Raw genomic sequence first — 23,502 nt, forward strand, 5'->3', positions numbered from 1 at the left:
TGTGTTAAATGCAGACTCAGTATGATGGTCTGAAGCAGGAATGTCTAATTGCTCCAGAACACCCACTCCTGTTGATTCACAGCCATCTGCCTGCACTGTGCTGCATTCAGTCATGAGACCCCATTTGCTGCACTTCTATTGAGATGATCCTAACTGACAACATTCAAACGGACACCATACATCTACAGTATCTGCTGCTCAAGCAACATCTTTCTTGTATGATGATAGTATTACAGTTATGCCCTACTTGGCAGACTCTAAACACAAAACAATAATGGATAAGCCAAAATGTCATGAAACATCTATGACTGAGGTCAGTGAATAAACATTGACTAAGGTGAACAGGACCCCACAAGACAGCATCTGAAAGCAAAGCAAAGAATTCAGCCCAGACACAGTCACAGACACAATGGTGCTAGCTGACATTCACAGTTAATCCAATGAAATGCATTGAATTATAAATATTATTTTTATTATAATCTTATTTTTAATAATAAATAATTATAAATATGGAAATATTGAGTTTTACAGAAATGTAGAAAACTGAAACTGGAAAACGCAGTTAGATCCACCACTCTAAAGGTGCCTCAGAAATGTTTAAAAAGGTATCATGATTGCATGTCCAAAAATAGGAATATATTGTTCAATGTGTCGAAGCAAAATGACAACAAATGAATGAAAACAAGGGTTACTAATTCAGAAGTAACCCTAGAACAATCCACACCAATAAACTATGCTTTTAGACAGTAAATGAATGTGTAGCGGACAGTACAAATAAGTTAGCTTGTTTTAAATATTATCTGGTAACATGTATTATGCATTTAGCACAAACACTGCTGTTCTGTAACAAAGTGTAATACTTCACGTGTGCAAATGCAAAGTGTGTTTGAACAGAGTGTGAAGAGAGGGATGGAACCAAGGAAGATAGCTGTGTAGAGAAGAAGCCGGTCTGAGGACGTCATTGGGGGCACGGGGGCGGCACTGTGACGAACAGGAAGAGGAAAGCTACATCAATATTTAATCAAAACCACTTTAATGTGTTCACCGTGCCCAATGCCTTTAATCACGTCCATCTATAATGGCCTGGTGCAGAGTGTGCGCTCTTATCAGCTTATCTTTTACGTCACAAGGAAAACCAAGTTAGAGAGCTAATCATTCTGATGAGTAAAATGATGTTACAACGTTTACCATGAACAAGAACAATACGCTGTCTGTGTATACTTAATGACGACACCGGAAGCCAATACGTACATAGTCTTATGCAAATCGATGATACCAGTTCCTCAGACAGAATTGTGTTCGCAAAATGGCCCAGACAGAAACACAGACATGGAGAGACTAAAGTGATTATCGGAAACTTGAGGCCCATCTATTCTCCATGCTACAAATCGTATCAAAATCTGGTCCACACTGCCTATTCTGGAAATATTACAGGAAGCATATTGGCCCAGAAAAGGTGAAAAGACCCATTTGAATCACTTTTCAGTTAGAGCATTTATAGAATATATTCAGCCGGAGTGGAGCATAACACTGGAGCTGATGGACAAGGTTCAGTGTTCCTGCTTTCTGAAACACTGTCATGTGAAAAAGGCCATAAAGATAAAAAGTCAGTTTTTCACCCTGTTCACTGGAATTAAAGTATGAGTTAGGCTCAAAAAACTCACACTGTGGACACTAAAACCTGTGTTAAAAACTCACAGAGTTCTGTCGAAGCTCAGGCCTTCAGCTGTGGCTCTGGTTGAGCAATTAAACATTTGGGTTTCTCGATTCTAGGGGCACATTCTTATTGTCATTTAATTCTGTGGCCTAGACTTAAGGATAAAAGATCATCTTTAGAAAAAAAGGGAATTTTTAAGCCCCAATACATGGCAACTCCATTCAGTGTAGAAATATATGTATATATTTAACACAGGGCCACAACACCATAGAAACCACAACATCATAACACCAGAACTGAAAACAATCAGGCATTTGTGATTGAGCAGCTGTGACTGTAATTGAATAAAATATTGTTTATAGCAACACTATAACAACAGCAACACTACCAATTAAGGGTCCTACATAAGAATTTGTTACCTAAGGTCTTCCTAAACCCTAAACAATATTGAAAGCATACATTTATAAGCATAATGTATCATACCACTGAATGCTAATGCAAAACTAGGACAGCTTTATGCCATGCTTACAAAGGTTTTGTGTAGTTTTTTTTATGCATCACCTTTCTTCGTAAGCATTTTAAGGACAAATGCAATGGCTAAAATCGGCCTTCCACACTTTACCCCAGCCGAGGTTGTGCTTTTTGTGTCACCCTCATTCTGACCTTTATTATACATCAACAATCACTCCAGGAAAAGAAATAGGTGCTGGCATCGGTTTTGCAGTTTATTATTGTTCTGGCATTCCCACAGAACAACTTTCGGAGCGATCTCTGAAATAATCAGAGGCAGGGGGTATTACATGATGCAAGCACTTTGGAATGCAAGCATCATGGAGGGTATCCTTTCCCAGGAATAACAAATGCTCTAAGGGGCCTCAGAGGGATTTCAATTTTATTGTTCTGCAAACTGATTTTTGTTCAAAACAATTATAACGATATCCAAGAACATTCAGACCAGCACCACTCATGTATTCCTTTGTAGTGCAGACTATTTATTTGAACACCTGAGACATCCAGATTCACAGTTTTTGATGTGTGGTTTGCAGAACCACTCTGTTTTCTTTTCCAAAGAAACGCAATTGCACTTTTTTGATAAATATGTTATATTGTGACACCTTAAGATGGTGTTACTAAAGGCAAGACTACAAGGTTTATTATTTCCAGATAATAATTCTTTGGTGGTCTTGCAGTGTATTTGACCAAGAAAAAGCTGCTCAATGGTGTGATCTCAAACATTTGGCAGACAAATGGAACAAACAAATTAAGTTCCTCTGTTCCAGTTTCAACTCCTGCAGCACCAACAAAACAAACCTATCACCATAGTAACGCAGACAACCGTTGACACCAGAGGGAGGTTGATGCCGTGCCACCGTTGGTAGGATTAATGCCTCTAATAGTCAAAATACCCATGAAACGGTGAATCCACACTGTTTCGTCTTGACAGCACCCATTGCTTTAATCAACCTACATCTTGTCCAGAGGCGACATAAACCAAAGTTCCATGGGAACACCCCCAATAATAAAACAACAGGCTGACTCCTCCGGGTTACCGCATGCCCTAAAATCCCGGACAACAGCTTTTAAAATGCACAGTGGCGGCTGGCAAAGTTTAACCAAGACAGACATATTTTCTTTCCTCTGCTGCCCTTCTGCACAATGCAGTTACAGTGTGACTGCATAAGCTCCCGTTGTAAACATCATCCTAACCTGTACTCAGTAAAATGTCCAATGTTAATTCAGCTCTAGCAGGTATGTTAGAGTTGAATTAACACTGGACATTTTACTGCATGATGAAATAAACTGTACTGTGTAGACGGTCATTAGTGGCACTTACTCATGCGTGAGATTGCTGACTTCCTCATTCTCAAGTTGAGATGCAGAGGGAACGATAAAAGCCACCCAGGCTGATATTTGCTCAGGGTCGGTCTTTTTTCGCATTTCCGTGGTCTGGAGTCACAAGTTCAATTTGGAGTTATGACCCCTTCACATTGGACATCTGAATTTAATCAATTTCAGTAATGGATGAGATAAAAGCTCTTTTCTTTGCCCAATAAAATAGGGGATGTAATTTGTGTACTAATGAGACAAAAGGGCCATAACTCCATGTGATTACCACAAAATATTTGTATTCAGAATATACACAGTAAGTAAAGAATAATGTAAAATGTAAATATAAGAATGTCAGGAATGAGAAAGTTCACTAATATTCACTAGCTAAGACACTCTATATTTTGAAACCACTCCAGGGGACAGTGCTTGCGGTACTGAAGGAGCCATAACATCATATTTTTCCATTTAGCTTTTTCAAACATTTGGATGCAAATACTCTCTGATATGCATTCTTAAGGGATACTCTGTTAAAAAGTAACAGACTAAAATGGAAATAAACTTAAGAAAGGGAAATACATGGGTTGATTTTGAACAAAGAAGTGCAGTTCTTAAAATGCCACAAGGTTTGATAGCAATCACTGCATTCCTTGCATGTAAACTGCATGTCAAATAGCCCCTCTGCCTTGGAAAATAACATCTCATGCTGGATATACTTTTAAACACCCCCCACCCAAATCAGATTCAACACAGTCTGCAGTCTTCATGTGAACAAAACGCACAGCAACATTATCACTGTATCCAAACCGTCGCTTGGTTACCAGAGAGGGATCTTATTCAGGCTTTCGTTCTGCCACTACAGAATTTCCCCCGGAGTCCAGAAACCGAGAGTTCAAGTCCAACAGGAAGCCACGCATGGCAAAAAAAAAAAAAAAAAAAAAAAGAAGCAGTTGCCGCGAACACAAACGAACGCACGGACTGGGCTTGGGCTCACGGCCACCGCTCTGGCCGACATCGCCGTGCCGAGTCTCGCGGCGGGGACGGCTCCGTGCAGCGGGACCGGTGGGAAGCCCAAAGGAACCGTATGTGACAAAGTTAAAAGCCAAGAGTCGCTTCCTGCGAAGACTGTGCCATCCTTTTCAAAAATGACCGGATGCACCTTAACAATGACCAAACCGGATACAACTACGGTTTCAGAGTCACTGCGCAATTGTTTATTCGTTTGGCTGATCTTCTGAAATGCCTAAAATAATGAGCCACAGTAGTATTCTTTTATTTTACAGAAAAAAAAATATATCATTTGATGAATCAATAATAAACAATACTCAAAATGACCTTCACATGTCACGAACAGGAAAGAAAGCTCTATCAAAGCTTTTTGAGTAGAGTACATACAAATTACAAAAGAAAAAAAAACAAGACCAGGTTAAAACCTAGTATATGGCTGGACCTAACACACGTGATCCGGCCGACCAAAGGTTGTAACTTCATAACTCGGCCGACCAATGGTGTAAAATCACTCAGTCACTCAGTCATAGACATTCGTGTTTGTAGGGCTGGCCCCGCTGTTGCGGTCCAGCCAAAAAAACCTTAAGATTTAGGGTTTTGTTCTGAGCCCATTATGTCAATATACTGTGAAAGGAATCATTCTTGGGTCTCAACTTGGCATCTCAAATTGTTTGGGGCTAGACTGTAAGAAAATAAAATAATTGAAACAACATATAACTCTCTGTTTTTATAAATATAACGGTTTACAAAACCATTCCCAAGAAGACAGTTAGTCCCACCAGCTCTTTTTTCCATCACATTTAAATTTCAAAATGGCATCATGTAATTTTCATATCATTCGTTAATGATTAGTGGCCCCGCTACTGAAGATTAACAATGGCATGACAGAGAGAGGCACAGGGAGCCATGATAATGAGAGCGGAAACTGGCCATAGGTTTTGACAAAAAGAAAACAGAAAACATTCTTCCCACTCATTACCTCACAATTATGGGTTTTAATGAGTGACCCAAAGGCATGCACTTTAACAGGCCGTGATTACTATTCGCAGAGAAAACAGAAACATCTCTCAGTTGAATTGAAACAAGTTCACGACTCTGGTGTGTGCTGTTCTACAGGGACTATTGCAGACAATTCACCAGCCAGAAAATGTTCTAATGTACAAGATCTGGTGGTGTGACAGATTTAGACAAACACAAGGTTGAACCTGTTGCTTAAGTAACACAAGCATGCACACACACACGCCTGGACACTGAAAACTATTGTAATTCCATTGTATCCGTGTTCACACCGTTTCCTGGAATACAATATTTCTTCGGGGGAGGCTTTAACACTGTGTTAAGCTCTTCTGTGAGTATAATGTCAGCTGGACTGCTTAATAGATGATAAAATGGCATCGATTCAGTGTTGCCGTTATAACCAGATCCCCAGAGAGCACTAAGGCCTGGTTGAAACTTGATGCTGTTATCTGAAGAATTACCGACAGTAAAGTCTACTGAGGCTGCAAAGTTTTGGTGATGGCTCTTTTTGTGTGCTACACATGGCCACTTCTACACTGGTACACACTCATTATTACAAAAATGTGACCAAAATGGTACAATAAGTTCGGCCATTTTAATCATGTCAAGTTATAAAACAGTGTGAAGATGTGAGGTGGTGGCACCTCTCACTCTGATTTCTGCGGGTTAATTGACCCTGACAAGGGGCAGGTGTGTGAGTGCTATGGTGCGGTGATGGCACCTCACAGGCATTTGTTCTGAGCTAATTGTCCCTGATGAGGGTCAGGTGTGGGAGGCCTATATCTAGCCCCTGATTTCTGGGGTTCAGCGCAGACTCATTGTTTGTCATGCTCTTGGTGTGTAGGGGTGTAAGAATCGGCAGAAGTTACCGTATTGATCCTATCTGCCAGATTTGATCACTATTTAGTTTCTTCTCGAGCTGATTATCTCTTCGCGCTGTGGAGGACATTTTGCCCTTGTCTCTTTAGTTCTCCTTTTGTTTTCTACCCACCAGGCTGCGAGTGTCCTTTTTCTTTTGTAAGTGACTCCACTCTGTTTTTCTAGTGGGGTTTTTCTTTCTGGGTAGCTACGCTGCGGCGGTGTTTCATTTCTTTTAGTTTTCTGAGCCCGCTGACAGAAGTTTCAGTGAGTGGAGGGAGCGATTACTTGGCTCTTTATTATTTGGTATTTCCCCTTCCCTTTCTATCGCTCGGCGATTTTGTGGTTACCCCTCAGGGTTAACTTTTAGATCCCCTCGGTCCGCAATTTCGTCCCACCCTCCTCAACCGTGACAGAAGACAAATCAAGATTGATGTTTGAGAGTCACATACAAACAGTGTTTGTTTATTCCATGAGAAAAGCAGCAGAATCACATGACAGTTCGACATTTTGCTCTGTACCAAGTGTACAATTATCTAAGATATGTTTCACAATCAGATGATCTGTGTATCACCACACATTGATTATATACTTCAGCCAAAATTTTATTTGAGGAATGAAAAGAATCTTTTGACTTCCATCAAGTATGAAAGCCTTTTTTCAACAATGTTTACAAAAATTCCCAAATGCCCTTTCAGTTTACAAGCTAAATTCATGACTGACATTAATTCATAAGAATAGCACCAGAAGAGATAAGAGGTGTACAGCAGATTAATGGATAGAAAACAGGACTTAAAAATGTACATCACCTTGCTTTACTTTAAAACCTAATGTTATGTGGTCCCCATAAGCAAGTTGCTTAACTCAACTTACATCAGGAAATATCCAGCATCCAAAAAAAAAAAAAAAATACAATTTTACACACTATCTACAGCATACTTTGGCAAGTAACAATAACTGTAAATCTAGGTGTGGAAAACTAAACAAGATCTTTCCAAAGATCAGTGGGAATCACCTTGTGTTCCAGCATTGACTGTATTTACACTGGCAGTGACCAAGCCGTGACCACTTAAGTGGGTGGGTGAGGCCGTGAAATTTAAAAGTGTAGGTATGACTGTGACCATGGGCAGTTGTTGCTGTAACAATTTGAGGGGATAGGCATGGCTGCAATCAGCAAAGAGGTAAGTGAGGCTGGGCCCAGTTAAAGAAGTGGGGGTGGCTGGGCCCAGGCACAGGAGTGGGTGTAGCTGGGCCCAGTCACAGGAGTGGGTGTGGCTGGGCCCAGACACAGGAGTGGGCGTGGTGGTTTACAGTTGAAGGGTGGATTAGGCCAGGACCATTGCACTACAATGCATTACATTATGAGCACTTAGCAGTTGCTCTTGAACCGGATGAAGGGGTGGACTTGGTTAAATCCACAATGGCTGATATGTTTTCATGACCTGACCTGTGCTCTGGACAATGGATTGCTGGAGATAATGGACTGATTCAGACCTAATGGATGGCAGCAAACTAAAAGAAAATTCAATAGCAGATCCTGGCCGGCCTATTTTGTTGCAACTCATCTGTGGTCACTATCCTCTCCTCAGGCTCTCCATAGTAAGACGATGTAGAACTTAAGGAGTACTGCATTCACTAGAAGAAGAAGAAACTTTTCTCTCAAGTATTACCGCAACTTATGAATAAGCAGATGAAAGGGGTGCAAGCAAGCAACAGGCAGGTCACGTATCTGCAGACCTGGGACCCCGGTGGCTATAACAAGATATAACTTCCGCATCCACACATCATGGCCTAAGGACGACGGAGAGGGTTCCCTGGAATAATTGATTTAGCAATTCCAGGAAGCGGCGGGGAGCCGCGGAGGCGGGCAAGATACGGCGCATATGGGCCGATGTAATGAAAAGCAGAACGTTCCCACTGCAATCTGTCTGACCCTTTGGCTTCTCACATCTGCCCTGCAGTCCACTCGCTGAGGGTTCCCTTGGAAACGTAAAACAAACAACGCAGGCACACCACTGGCCACCTCCCGATTCCTGCGTGGGTGGGGCCCTGAGCGAGAGAGAGACCGAGAGCAACCATTGGAGGAAAACTCCTCGAGCCCTACCAGATGTTTCACGTTATGAATGGAGATCTCATTCATAAAAAAAAAAAAAAATGTAAAAAATTACTGCGCTAGATTGGCGACCTGTCCAGGGTGTATTCCTGCCTCTCACCCAATGCACGCTGGGATAGGCTCCAGCACCCCCCGCGACCCTGCCCGTGATAAGCGGGTATAGATATCAGACGGATGGATGGATTAAAAAAATGTATTAATATATTAATTATATTATCCTCTTTTATTAAAACATATGGGGGCATATGCTGGACATACACGCACAGACAGGGTGTTGGGTCTTTTTTTGTTTGTTGCTTCATTTTTTTCCCCCGTTGGACTGTTTAAAATTCTATTGCTTCCCCATAGTGCTACAACTTCAGCTTTCTCAAACTGAACTTTCTGTTCCACTGTGAAGGCTAATAAACAACCTGCTGTTTGAGACGGGCCTGGAAGAACACCAAAGCGGCTAACAGCTGCCCTTGTCTTCGTGACATGAACTTGACCCGTGCTCCGCTACGCACAGTGCAACCCATAAAGGCCTGATTTACAGCAGGGGGCAGTCTGTGGGAATGGGTGGTGACACTTTCACTGCAAGTCCTGCTGGGCTTCAAAGCACGCCCACCAAGTTCCATACGCATGGTTCACAAATCCTTAAAAGCACCATCCTGCACACAAGATGGTCCAAGAGATCGCAGTGGAACGCAAGAGACAGTGGTCACTGACTAATGGGCGCATCTGAAATCTTGCTTGGGTTCCCCAATCCTGCCGTTGAAACCTGAGTGAAACTGAAACCCTAAGACAAACTGTACAGCACAACGACAACTGAGTAGGCTTAGGGCTCCCTCATTCTTCCACCCATTGTCTTGATGTAGACACAGGTCTTCAGTACTGTACAGGAAGCCTGAGGCAATGCTACTTCAGTGAAAGTCTGGCAAGATTTCAATTAGATTCAAGCTTGTCTCATCCCCAGGAACAAAGTAAGAGCGACGAGTAAATTAAATTGTCATCATCACAATTTGTTTTTTCTTTTTTTATAAATAAACTGCATTTATTAACTTATTTTTTCCAGGGCAGCTGGCCTATACAGCTGACAATCTTGTGTTCTATTTTTACTAAACAAGATAAGATAAAGCAACTTGCTCTGTGGAGCGACAGCAGGGCGTCGCTTGAGAATGAATCGCAGGAGGTACAGGCCCAGTTCCTTAACCACTGCATTACGCTGGCCTCCATTAAGCAATTTAAATGGAAAAAAAGTATGCTTCAATATCACTATGGTGCTATTAAGCAAGACGTAATGGCATTTATGAATCTAAATGGCGCTCTTTGATGCATGCTACACATAAATAAATAAATAAATAAATAAAGATCTGTTGCACTGAAGGTCTTGTGAAACGACTACTCCCTCTCAATATTTTGCCACTCCCAAGAGCACCGGCGGGCGACGGCAAGAACGCAAACGGCCCAGGAAGCAGGAGCGGAGGCGCGGCTCGCTCTTCGACCTGTCAGCGGCCCCCTCCCCGGTCCGTTTTTTGTCACGCTGTCAGAAGCGTGTGGGCCCTCAGGAGACGGCCATTAGTGCCGCGCATCAATCACCTGCCGTCGGAACTGTCGAGAGGTCAGAAAACCTCAAACCCCCCGCGCCCCAATTTCCCTCGCCCCGGTCAAGACTCGTTCACAAGGACACAGAAGAATTCACAAAAATTGCCGATATTTTTGAGAGCAAATCAAACTTTAAATGCAAGACTGACTGCATCCCTCCAACAGCTTCCTCTCTTATTTATGTAAGCTTTTCTTTCAGAGATGAAAGCGGAGTCTGTTGGCTGACAACACGCCCTGGGTGGTTTGGCAGCCCGATGGCCCTTCTACCCACTGCGAGGGTTTGGGGGGGGGGGGGAGGGGTGTGGATTTGGGCGGTGGGAGTCCTCCGGCCCCGCCGCTGTCGGACACGGCCACGGCGGAGAAGGGAACTCCAGGGCTCGTTGCCTTTTTCTCGTGACGGCCACGGTTTGGGGAGTTTAAATGGCCATTGTTCGCCGGCGGCTGGCTGAATGAGAGAATGAATTGAAAACCAGCATTTCCTGACAGGAAGTGAAGTCCCACTGCGTGCCCTGGGCGCAGGGCCAAGCGTCTCCTCTCAGCTGGGACAGAGGGAAAAAAAAGAGTCAAAAGAGGGGACGCTAGTGGGCTAGCCAGGATCTGGAATGGGGGAAGGGCGGGAGGGGGTGTCAAACTTAACAATGTTTACGATGTTGACCGTGAACACTGATGCCCTGAATGTGTCACTTGGGGTCACTGACAAACAACCCCAAGGGCCCTTAGTATTTATGGACACAATTACGCACAATTGCTGTTCCAAGAGTTTGAACACTTTACAGAAAAGAGAACTTTACAGTACAACACGTGAAACAGGAATCAATAAACATAAAAGGAAATATGATTTTGGGAAAATCTTAATACAACGACATGTATTAACACATAGCCAATGAACTGTACGAATTAATTCAACTTTATGCAGACAAATATATATTTCCCTCAAATCTGGCAGGTCACATTGCTTGATGTTTAATAATCATTTTATTTGACCCAGAATGCCACAGTAACTTGTTGAAGACTCCAGGCGTTATGAGCCATGAGAGACCACCCTCAGCACCCTGTTTCGCCTCTCTTCCCTCCTCTGCTCAGGGAGAGCTAGTTACTGTAAGTTACAAGCTCTCGTTATCCCTGCTGCCAGGATACGGGGGTCAGAGGTCATCTCTCCAGCTGTTTCCTCGCCCCCTTCCCTTGGAGAATCAGCCTCAGTCGTATCTGCCTGAGTCTCACAAGGGGAGGAGGGGGCTTTAGAGCAAAGCATGGCTAAAAATGTGTCGGCAGCTCCGAAGCATTGTTCCCATGCGCAAAACTGCTTTAGGGAGATGGTTAAGCTACTATGAAAAATATGACGAGTAATGCAAGACAGGAAATGAACCAAGTTTGGCAAGGCCCATTATGGTCCACAAGGGGAGGGCGTAATTCTGGCCACAGTAAATGTGGAGAGGTCGAGTTTTCAGGGAGGAATATCTGATGCACAAAACTTGGCTTGACGACAACTATTGCTGAAGGTCACATGTGGGGTATCAAAGCTGTTCCAGGCAGATGTTAAAACATTTTTTAACATTAATTAAAAGCCCTGATAAAATGAGGAATACATTTATGTAAGGTCATACTCACATTGTTCTGAGCTAATAATTACAATTTAGACATGCCTCTAATGAAGTATAATTCATAATTCTAGAATTCTCATTTCATCCAGAACAGATATTAAATTCATAGCACCTCAGAAATAACTGAAACACATGCAGAAAACAGAATGAAACTATGTACATATACATACTGCATAACCTCCTAGAATTATCATTCACAGGCACAAACAATTGCTGAGAACAGAGACAGGCATAAATACAGACATACAATAACATACTGAGGGGGTGGTCATGTAATCTCCTTCATGTATGTATTTTTTAAGGAGAAAAACTCCCAAGTCCTTTAGGGTAGATAGTTTCTAGATGACTCATTGTGTCACAAAACATTAATGTCAGCCGTCTAGACGAGGGATTGACGGCTTCAGTACTTCAGGGCTCAACTCCTGCAACCTTCCTTTCAGTTAGCCACAAATGAGCAAAGCCAGGTAACTGGTTTCCTAGCCAAAACAACAGTCTAAATGAAGTGATCAAACCACGAGTTAGAAAACACTCAGAGCCTAATGGCGCTGAAAGAGCTGCACCCAGTCTTTTCCACGCACAGCGAGAGGAGAAGAAGCCACATCAACTGATATTTCAGCTATGTGCAGACATTCCAAGACATTAACTTCAGTCTCCATCCGAAACGCACTCCGTCAGGGGAAACAAGCTAAGACAGAGGTTAGAGCAGACCACAGGAAAATCGGCAGTACAAATCACCCACACCCCTGCCCCCACCCAGAAAAGAAAAGAAAAATAATAATAATAAAATGAAAGTCTGCACACACAAATCTTTAGCCCAGCAGACTGTTGTCATGCAGAAGAGATGGGAAGATTCTTTCAGAGCAAGGCTAGCTGGTCTGACCGTTTTTTGGCGAAGCTGCTATATCGATGGAAAAACGGCCCACGCGGAAGCTGTACGTCTTTGCGGCGGATTGTTACGGTTTTGAGTCCCCCTCACTCCTCTGTTTTAAAAATCAGTCTTTCAATAGCAAGTGGGTTTTCAGACTAATTCCTCTGAGGAAGCATTTGATATTTCAACATTCTCAGACCCAGGTTTAGGATTTATTATTTGCAAAAGGGAGATAAAGAGCACCCACACTATTAAATAAACCAGCTTTCCTGCTGAGGAACATTAGATGTCTGTGTTTTGATCCATTATGTTGCTTTTCTCTTGCTTAGCCACATTCAATAACTTGCAGAAAAGAAAATATCCTCTACTGTGGGGTACCAATCTTCACAGTTTTGTTAAGAATAATCATTCCTTATCATATGAGGGCCTTCAAATTTTCTACTTCTGCATTATCCAGAGTTATACTGTGGCGTTAAAAGTAACATTTATCAAATAAAATATAATGGCAATGTCAGGAAAAGTGCGTAAGTACAGTCCCGACTTTGGTCTTAGGGGGTGGCGAGGTGGAAAGAGGAAAGCCTCTCCTCCAATTACATTTCGTGGGGCACCCAGCCGCCTCTCTGGAGTTCTCCTGACTGATCATCCACTGCTAATCTGCTTCCCCGTCTGCCTGAGTGACCCTTCAGGTCTCATCCATCCAGCCTCTCTGTTTCCAGGGGACCCGGCAGGCCGGCCGAGGGGTCGAGGCGGAGCTCCGATCCGCCCACCGCGGCCGGTGTGGCGCGGCCTTCCGCGGCGCGGCCCCGCGTGCGGAAAAGCAAACAGGCGCCCGCGCGGGCCAGAGGAATTTTAATTACTTCCATGACTCCCGGGTTACCTGCCAAAAGCCTGGGACGGCAGAGGGAAGGCAGAATCGCCAATTACTCAAACTCCGAGGAGGCCCCGCCCCCTCCCCCGCCTCTATCGAATCAGCCGCATTAACGAGTGACCTCCGACGACTCGGGCGGAGCAGACGGCCGCCTCCCTCCGCCCACTGCACTGACGCGTCATTTCGCCTCAATCCCTCGGTCTTCCTCACTGTAAACAAACTGTATAAACATCGTCCGGGAGAGGGGGCCCCGATGTCAGGCGGATCGGATGCTCTTTTAATGATTTATCGCGCCTAATGAATGGAAAGGCCCTTTAAGAGCTTTCCCGTCACAAACCGGGTGGTCTTGAGGGGACGTGGAAAAGTGTTATTTCAGGAACCACGCTGAGCAGACAGGCAGAAAATGCAGTGAAAATGAATTAAAAGGAGATCTGTGGAGCTGTGTCAATAAATCCTCTTTTCAGGTCATTTGAATTAACGTTAAAAGTTGTAAATACGTTTCTTATGTGCCCTAGTAAGTTTATGAATGGATGCAAGAAAATGGAGAAAATAACACAAATAAAAGTGATGAAAGTTGTATTTACCCAGGTCTGTCAAAAGAAAGTACAATTTTTGAATTAAGTAAAAAAAAAAAAAAAAAAAAACTCCTTCGGTAAACAATGAGTAATTTGTACAACCGTATCTCAGAATATATAAAATGATCTTGATATTTCCTGATTTTTTTCTTTATTAAATAAAGAGTTAAATTCAAAAGAGTGAATTATTAGCAGACTATAAAACAATTGGTGAAGTTCTAGATGGAACTCATCCAAAGCACAGTCTCTTTTCTGTTCTTCTCATCTTGGCTTTATAGCTGAACACTGGACAAATCTGAATTACATCACTTTTGCTGGAATACCATCAGCAGTCCATGGACTTCACTAGTCTATGCAAAAACGAATGCTGATTCAGTCACGTAACACAAAAATGAATTCAAAATGGAACAAAATGAATTCGACAAAAGCGTACCCCAATATCAGTATTGAAACAATAAAACAAGAAAGAACAGAACTCCACCAGGGTTTCAACTTCCTGTCTTCTTCCTAATTCTTTTCTTTGCAAGATGCTGTAAAAAAGAACACGCAAACACACGCCGTATAAATGTTTAGATTGTGAACTCTTCTGGACTGGTCGTGTTTGTTATCCCCCCTTCTACTCCCTCCCTCCCCTCCCTTTCTCTCTCTCTCTGTCTCTCTCACGCTGGAACAGCTGCTCAGGAAATGACGATGTTAGGAAAAACAACAGCCAATGTGGCTGCGCAATCAATAACTCGGGCCCCAGCTGGACGAGCTCGGAGGAGTCTGGCGAGGGCGTTCCCGCTCGGGGAACTGACAGCGCACGCTGACATAATGCACGCCTGCCTGGACCCCGGAGCTCTAACGCAACAAGAATTCACTAAGGATCTCGAGGAGCCACGTCTGAAATCACAACCAGATTGTCGTGTCACTGCTCCCACACCCTCTAAGCTAAAGCAATGGCCGCTGAACCATTTCGGGGATGCCTTCTCTTAATCGTGCTTGTTCGTTTCTTATCCATACACAGTGCGAGCAATAGGCTGTTGCTAATTTTTCAGTGATATGAAGTGGGTTTAATCTGCAATAATCCTGACTGAAGTTAATCCATCTCTCCACATAGTTATGTTTTTCTTTCCCACCTCCCTAAACCTGCCAAAAGTTAGTGACCATTACGCTTATTTGTCACTCAAAACTTTTTTTTTTTTTTTTTAAATCGCCATTTATATTAGGAAAATAATTGCTCATGTAAGCTCAGACCCTAAAACAGCACTGGGTAATGAAAACCTGAAAGATTTTTCACATATGGCAACATACTAATACGGTATTTTATCATATATGTCCATTTACATTGGTTTGAATTCTCTTCCTGGAGTAATTCCTGCTTTGTAGAAGGTTCTGATATTAATTTCCTGGTGGACCCTCCCTCACATGACTATTCCATACTGGGCCCAGGGAGTAGCCTGACAGAGAGCCATATAAGACTGAGTCTACCCTTACAACAACAACACGTAACCTAGCCTTTAGTTTCATCTAGGCAAATCCTGCTTTTTCATTTTCAAATCCCATCGATTCATTCTGACTCATTCCAGTTCTCTCACATACAAAAACAATTTCCCAATTCCCAAGTTTCTGAAATCAGTTCCATAACAGTCAGAATTGCTCCACACCCTGTCGTCAACAGCTGGAGACCGAACATTTCTCTTTGCTGGCATCTTTTATTTATATTGTATCGAGTCAGCAATGTACATATCACAAACGCAATAAAGCTAACACTAAGCAGACAACATTAAACATTTGTTCATCAATGCACTGTTGATATAGGCTACTGAAATGAACAAAACAAAAATATAAACTATTAACATAGCTAAGAGAACATAGCTGTCTAACAGATAAAAAAAATAAACATAGCAACAGTTGTATTATTCATTATCATTCACACACACACACGCACACACACACACACATTTATGGGACACATCACATTAGAAATGGATATGGACTATCTATTGTTACATAGGAAGTGGCAAAGCCCGACAAGTAACATCCTCATTCCTTCCCCCTACCCCCCTTTTCCAGTTTTCAATCAGAGAATCTGTAAACCTTGCAGATTTTCACAGGATATCCTGCTGAAACAGCCTTCACGTATGTTACAGGGGAGAAAAGAATATTTTTTTCAAAATCAGCGAGCGTAAAATGAGGAGCCCCTGAGCACCATCTAAAAATCTTTTTCATGCCAAACTGCAACGTATCCTGTCCTTGACAAAGGCAGCCCTGTACCAAAAAAGCATGAAAAGTTCAGACTATCATAAAAAGTCTTATCGGTACCTAAATGAGGGGGTTTTGATCTTTGAAGAGAAAGCCATTCCATTTATCACAGATGACTGAATGCGAATGAGCACTGTTTACTGCACGGTGAACAAAAGCCTGGAGTTCAGATACAGGTTCAGCACTGCAGACTGTTCGTAAAGTGAAAAGCTGGAATGTGCTCTGAAAATGTACTGCAGCCTTTGTGTTGTAGTAATAAAGAGTGTGGATATCTTCAAAAGACACAGTACGAGGAGTGTTTTAATTCACCCTGTGCCTGTGCATGAATGTTAATTATGTATAAAATGCATGCCCTCCGAATAAAGACAACAGAATTATGGAGCTGGAGTACCGACAGCTTGAAATAGCTGGAGGTCTCATTCAAGTCACACTATAAAAAAATGTAAACAAACTCAATGATTTCCAGATGCAACCGAACAGGCGTGCATGAACTGCACTTAAGAAATTTCCACCATGTCTGTTTAAGATGAATCAGGATGTGGGAAGAAAATGGGATCAAAACCATAATTCAGATTAATTAATTTTGAGAAATATCGATTACAAACTCAGAGACTGAACTGTATTTCGTTTGATGCGTAGACATGGGTGGGTATCCATGGGGGGAGGGGGGGTGTATATGAGTGTATGGGTGTACACTAGGACGGAGTGTAGCACAGTGGGTAAGGAACTAGACTTGTAACCGAAAGGTCGCAGGTTCGATTCCTGGGTAGGACACTGCCGTTGTACCCTTGAGCAAGGTACTTAACCTGCATTGCTTCAGTATATATCCAGCTGTATAAATGGATACAATGTAAAATGCTATGTAAAATAGTTGTGTAAGTCGCTCTGGATAAGAGCGTCTGCTAAATGCCTGTAATGTAATGTAATGGGTGTTGTGTGTGACAGTTGTGGGTCTATGTGTGCACGTGACAGTGTGTGGGGACGGGATTTAATGCACATGACTATGTGCCCATGCATGCGTGCGTGTGTGAATGAGTGAGTGAGTGCATGACTGTGAGATTGTGCATGTGCTTGTGCACAGGTTTGTGTGCACATGTGTATGCGTGTGGGGGTTTGAGGGGGGGTGGGGAGTGGTCAGGAAGATGTGTGTGTGTATGGGAGTGTGTACTGAATGGGAAATCAGCTTCATGCCTAGTTCACAGAGAGGCTCAGCAGAAGGGGGGGGGGGGAGGGCGGGGTGCAGGGAGGTGTGTGTGTGTGTATGGGAGTGTGTGCTGAAAGGGAAATCAGCTTCAGGCCTGGTTCACAGAGGAGGGGGGGGCAGGGAGGTGTGTGTGCATGTGTGTGTGTGTATGGGAGTGTGTGCTGAAAGGCAGATCAGCTTCAGGCCTGGTTCACAGAGAGGCTCAGCACTCAGCAGAGGGACTCTCTTCCCCCGACCTTCACCTGCGAGCAAGGGTGTGGCTGGCTCGCAGTCAGGGCTCAGAGGAGGAGGAGGAGGAGAGGGAGGAGGCCTCCCCTTGTCCGACGTCTCCTTCCTTCCCCTGGGGTCTTTCACACTGGAGAAACCCAGAAACACCCACTAGTCACAATAAATCTCCCCTAAACCGCAGACCATGAGCTGGGCTCCAACATACTCAAAAAAGAAAAAAAAGAAAAACACTCCTTGGCCAAAAAGGCAGCTGCTCTTCATCCAATCATTCCTCTTACTGCTCTTTAAAGGGAAATGGTATCACTGTTTATTGGGAATAAATATTTACCATATTATAACATAAAAAGGTCATTCTACAGGTTATCTAGAAAATTTACAGCTGTACAGATGGGTGCACTAACATACACTAATCCAACTAACAAACAATTAATACAACTTTGTCTTCGTGTTACATAGTGTATAGACACTCACAGCTGAGTCCCGTTAATCTCCTTGCTGAACACTTCAACAACCAATCTATCAGACTTCTCCATCCATGAAAATATAACCCTGTCAATATCATGATCCTCTTATCACGGCATCTGAAATATGATCTAAACAGCAACGAGACGTTAAGCCCACTGGTTCACAGATAATGCCAAATGCATTTTTTCCCTTTTATTTACAAAATCTCCCGACATTAGTTTCAGAATGTCACGGCCCATCTAACACACCTTTGACCTTTGTCCATTAACAGAAATGTGTTTTTGCGTATTCATTTATCGCTCTTGACAAAGCCGAGCCCTACTGCATTTGGTTTAGCTTAGCAGTGTTCTTCACTCTGAATTCTCAATCAGGCAGTGTAAAAAAGGAATACATTTCCCTCTTCTCCAAACCCTCAGGGTTAGGAATATCTGAAACCCCACGTCAAAAAAGGCGGTCTTAGGAAATCTCGCAAAAACAAGAGAATTCGATCTTCCTGCTAGCAACTGAAAACTGATTTCACTCTGAAAGTAAATAAATTCACGTATAGTGTTGTTTTTCCACAGGGTGAAGTCTAAGTGAACACAGCTGTGAGGTGACTTCAGCAGCTGGAACCGATGCTGCTGGGTGACATAATTGCAGGCGGCCCTGCCAAGCGATTTAACTGGATTGCGTCGAATCGCCATTACATAAACCCGTCTGATACGCAGAGGGGCTGGCAACACCCTTTTGGTGCAGGGAAGTCCTGCCCCCTTCCCCCCCCAAGGCCCAGAAATCAACACAATTTCAGATCATTAAATCACCCTTGATAACAGACATTTCATGTTCTGATAGATGTGTTGCGATTTGAGGTGGTACAGCTGGGTCAGCAGATGTTGAAATAGAGGGAGTGGCATTCTGACTTCTTGAACTGAAGTCAGCGCACACAGTAAAGTACGTAAGGGATGCGGTGCTGAATCCATGTGTGTTTGTGTATTGTCCTGTACAGTTACTGTGAAATGAAGGGGATACTTGTATGTATCCTAATTATAGGGTCAATTCTATAACAGTGTTTGGGAGACTCAAAGCTCCTTCCTTTGGTAACAGGTACATACAAGCAAACCTAATAGTTTCCTCAATGCCTGAAATTTCAAGCATGGTACTGAGTATTCAGTTGGTGTCAGATGTTGGTGGTGATTACTAATCCTAGCACAGCAGACAGTGACAGCCATGACCATATGAAGGGGCACACAGCACACACTGCATGTATCTCTAAATTATGATGTTTGGCAGGCCCAGCTAAATTCCAGCTGTATACAATGAGCCACACCTTGGTACTTAGCTTGTCAGCTTTCATATAAGCCCATTGCCATTAGTCCATAATGTACTTTGAAGTCAAATCATTTGTGAGGTCAGAGTAATGAAATATTAAAAGATGTAACAAGGAGCTGTTCGGTATTTTGTCCTGCTAATGCACTGGGATTCAGTAGTGATGCGCTTCATGGTATAAAATCATGACTGTAGCATTGTCAACTGTAGCATCGCCTGGAGAGGAAGAGTTTCAGGTAGCATGGTTGTTCCCATCACTGCCTGTGACAGCACCTCTGTCTATGTCAGCCAAGCATGAAGACTTCCAATGTAATGACTCAGACTCAGCTTGTGGACCACAGAGTGAAAAAGAAGTGACAGGTGGCAGAGTATACTTCAGAGGACACAAATAAAAGATAACTGTAGTGATGGGATGTGCTTACGGAAGCTATTTGACATACTAAATTCCAGAAAAAATAAAATCTGGAATAAATATTGATTATAAAATTTAACAGAAATTTCATTCCTCCATTGATGAACTGAGTAAAAATTTGATGAATTGTTGGCCCAATATGTTCAAACATTTTATAATGAAGATATACTTCATAAAGCAGAGCATTTTTTTTTGGATTTTAACAACAGCCAATTATGAAAATTCATAAAGACACATGGAACAAAAACATAAAGTGATGTAACATAAATCTTGCAAGGAGAACTGAGCAATGTGACGCAAGTCAAATTCTAAATAATGCATTTATATTTTGGAGGACCAACTAAGTACAGAGTAATATTTAAAAAAGGGGGGGAAAGCACAATGGGATTTTAGAGTTCTTGGGGTGGGGCCTGCATAAATATTTGACTTCCATCCCACATTTTGGATTTAAAAGCAGAGCAAAAGTGTCTGTAACCCTGGCAGTAAGTGCTTTGGGAATAGGATATATTAGTGATTTACGCTTTTGCCTGGAGACAGTGTAGCTAGCTAGCCAAGCTGCATTTTCTCATCTTAATAAGAGGAGCTATCATGATATCTGCAGTTCTCATCTTGTGCTATCAGTTAATCTAAGCTGAATGAATCTTTTCACAACCTGTCATACTGATCCTATTTGTGCAAATGCACAATATTCACAGAAACCAACAATACTTATTTTATCCAAAAATCACCTTTCCTTTTTGCATTTCAGTGATGATCTCATTTACAATGTCAGGAAATTCAATTTTATTGATCGGATTATCAGCTGGCTGATTACTGATGGACAGCAGCCAGTGAGTGGTTAAGGGACTATTGAAAACACATCTGTTTCCATTAAGGGAGTCCCCTCAAATGCACCAACAACACTTAAAGAATTTAACATAAATGCAAAACGTATGTGTTCCCTGCAGTAAGCCCCAGAACAGACTGAACCCTTGCTCCGCATTGGCCAAAATCACTTGGACTGAATTAAAAAAACACAAATGAACGAAAAACTAAATGATATAAACCCAGAGATAGCCAAAGTGTATTTCATCACAAACTGAGAATTCCTCACACAGCACATTCCCATCTAAGCTCATTATTTCCTTCTGTCACTGTGTGCTCTTCTAAGTGCACACAGAGCTAAGGGTGCAAGCATTGAAAAGGGAGTGACCCAGCCATCACGTGGACCGAGGGCTTTCACTGCATGCTATCTGGCCATGAAAGAGGTGCATTCATCCAAAATTTCCATCAGCTGAAAGAAAAAAAAGTCTGCTACTTAATGTCTCTTATCACTGCTTAAGCACTTGTCGGTAAACAGAAACCTACAAAAGAAAAGCCCCTACTTTGATTGGATCTCTCATCCGGATGACTAACAACTCCGTCCTCTCACAGGCACCGATACAGGGGAAGAAAACGCAAATACTCCACAGGAAACAGGTTTTGTCATCTGTTGAGAAGGTAGTCTGGCAATTTCTCTAACTGAAATCCTATACATAAAGCTTGGATATTGCTAAAACTTTCACACCTGAGAGCAAGCTGCACTCTATTGAGCCATGAATAGTTAACAGGCTGGCTTTTCCAAGGAGAGCTGGACAGAGCCAACAGACCGGGAAGGAGGGAAACGGGGGCTTTCCTGCGGTGAGACCATCTGAGACTCACCACTGAGATGCAAGAAATGATTCAGTCCATAGAATGCATTATTTATGTACCATAGAGGATCGTTGAGGTTCTGATGATCCTATCTGAAATGCTATTTGCTGGAAAGAAAGGAATGAACAGACATTTATTTTCAAAGTCTGAGAACGTTTACCCTCGCAGTTCACACAAAGTTAGCTTAGTTTTGCTGCAAATTCAATATGGACATCCTTGGCAGTTTTTCTTCTGACTCAATGAATTCAACAAGGTAATTCATTTTAAAGCACCGAAAAATAAAGCCACCATACTGGTATCTGCAGATTTATAAATGGCCCTCAGCCAAGTGCCAGTCAACCGTCTTATCGGGAGTCCAAATGTACAAAACTCTGCCACACTGCCCAGCCAAACCACACGTTCTCACTAACCTGGAAACTATTTTGGAGTCCGTCTCTCAGCAAGCGGGTTTCACCTGCCCCCAGTGTAGGGCGAATCCTCCCTAGCTCCTGCTGTCCGTGGCTCCTGCTCTCCCTCCGGCCTCCCCCTCACACTGTGAAGGCGAGCAGGCCTGCTGGATCTGAAGAGGAGTGATGGGAAAGGGCTGCTCCCCGTCCACTCCTCCTCTTTCTGTAACGTGGCCTGTTTAATCTCACTGCACACGAGGGGAAAATGTACCGAGGTCTTTATTTTCAGGACACGGAGAGCAGGCTGAGGTGCCTGACTTTCCTACGTCTGTGGGGGGGGGGGGGGGGGGGGGGGGGTTATAATCAAGCTGATTAGAATTCTCATAGCACATGCAGGATAGTGAAGGGCTGTGAGAGTTCCTGTCCATTGCTCTTTACTGTTTTTGGCACTGTGTGAGCAAATTTTGATTGAAGAGATTAATGAGTAATGCACCTAACACTAGGCTGAGGGTTCAGAGGCCTTCTGTGAACCCCCCCCCCCCCCCCCCCCCCCCCCCCCCCCCCCCCCACCCCCCCCAAAAAAAATGGACAATCCACACACACACACACACACACACTTTTCCACAACTATGAGTGAAATTGTATCGCTTCCTTCAGTTAGAGAATTTGAACAATGGTCCAAGAACGCTAGCAGAGCAGCTGTTTCCAGAGTGGACAGACCACGTACTGGCCCCTCCCCCCCTCCCGCCTGCACACATCTCTCTTCTTTCAGCTGAGCATTCCCCAATGGAGACGCTGACAAAAGTTCCAGAACTGGAAGGCTCTGTGCCCGGCACAAAGCCTTGTTAAATACCTTTTAGAAAATTGTATAGGGGCTCTCGATTTTTCCCGAGATAGGCACTGGATTTAACATATTCGGCTTCTATAAAGGGGGGCCGCCTTTCTTGACCCAAAATTGCATGAATACCTGCAATTAACCTTTGTGTTCTGTGTATTAAGCCCATTTGAACCTCTTAGCCTGTGTTAAATATATTCACACTATTGGGAATTATGGAGTAGGCTACAGTGGCAAATCAAGAAAAAAAATATATTTCTCCCAAACATTATGAAGCTCACTGTATATATGTATCATGTTTATTAGTTGAACACAAACCAAATCTGAATCTATACAGATATAGTGACTAGTCATACAGTACATCTCTCAGAAGTGTCATTTCTCTTTTAAGTTTAAAATTTTAAAACTGCCTGGTGCCACTGTTGAAAACCAAGACAGAATGAGAGCATGGGACTCCACAAACTGAATCCCAAACAATTAAACTGGACCTCTGATAATGAAATAAAGTAAACCATGGCCTGTTATTCACATACATGTTTACAACGAATTCATAACAAACAAAATGGGAGCAGAACAAAATAGAGAGATAAATGAATGAGAAAGGACATTAAACTCCACAATTTCACAATGTTTCTTAATTGTCTATTTAATATCTAAAGTAAAAAGCTTTTCCCAGAAAATTTAACAAACAAAACTGTGGTTGTTGTGCCAAGAATGAATGTAACAAGCACAAACCACTTTGCATTTTGTTTGAATCATCCTCTAATGAAGCAAATATG

General features: G+C 42.8%; 1 protein-coding gene across 1 annotated transcript in view; it reads right to left on the minus strand.

Moving 5' to 3' along the window:
- LOC118220801 (gamma-adducin-like) overlaps positions 1–22,057 on the minus strand; it is a 55,294-nt gene extending 33,237 nt beyond the window's left edge. The window contains exon 1 of the mRNA XM_035405049.1: positions 21,913–22,057. The gene's annotated coding sequence lies outside the window, so the exon portion shown is untranslated. The remainder of the gene's footprint in view (positions 1–21,912) is intronic.
- Between the last annotated feature and the right edge of the window lie 1,445 nt (positions 22,058–23,502).

This window comes from Anguilla anguilla, chromosome 2, assembly GCF_013347855.1.
Source record: "Anguilla anguilla isolate fAngAng1 chromosome 2, fAngAng1.pri, whole genome shotgun sequence".
In the NCBI taxonomy this organism is placed as follows: domain Eukaryota; kingdom Metazoa; phylum Chordata; class Actinopteri; order Anguilliformes; family Anguillidae; genus Anguilla; species Anguilla anguilla.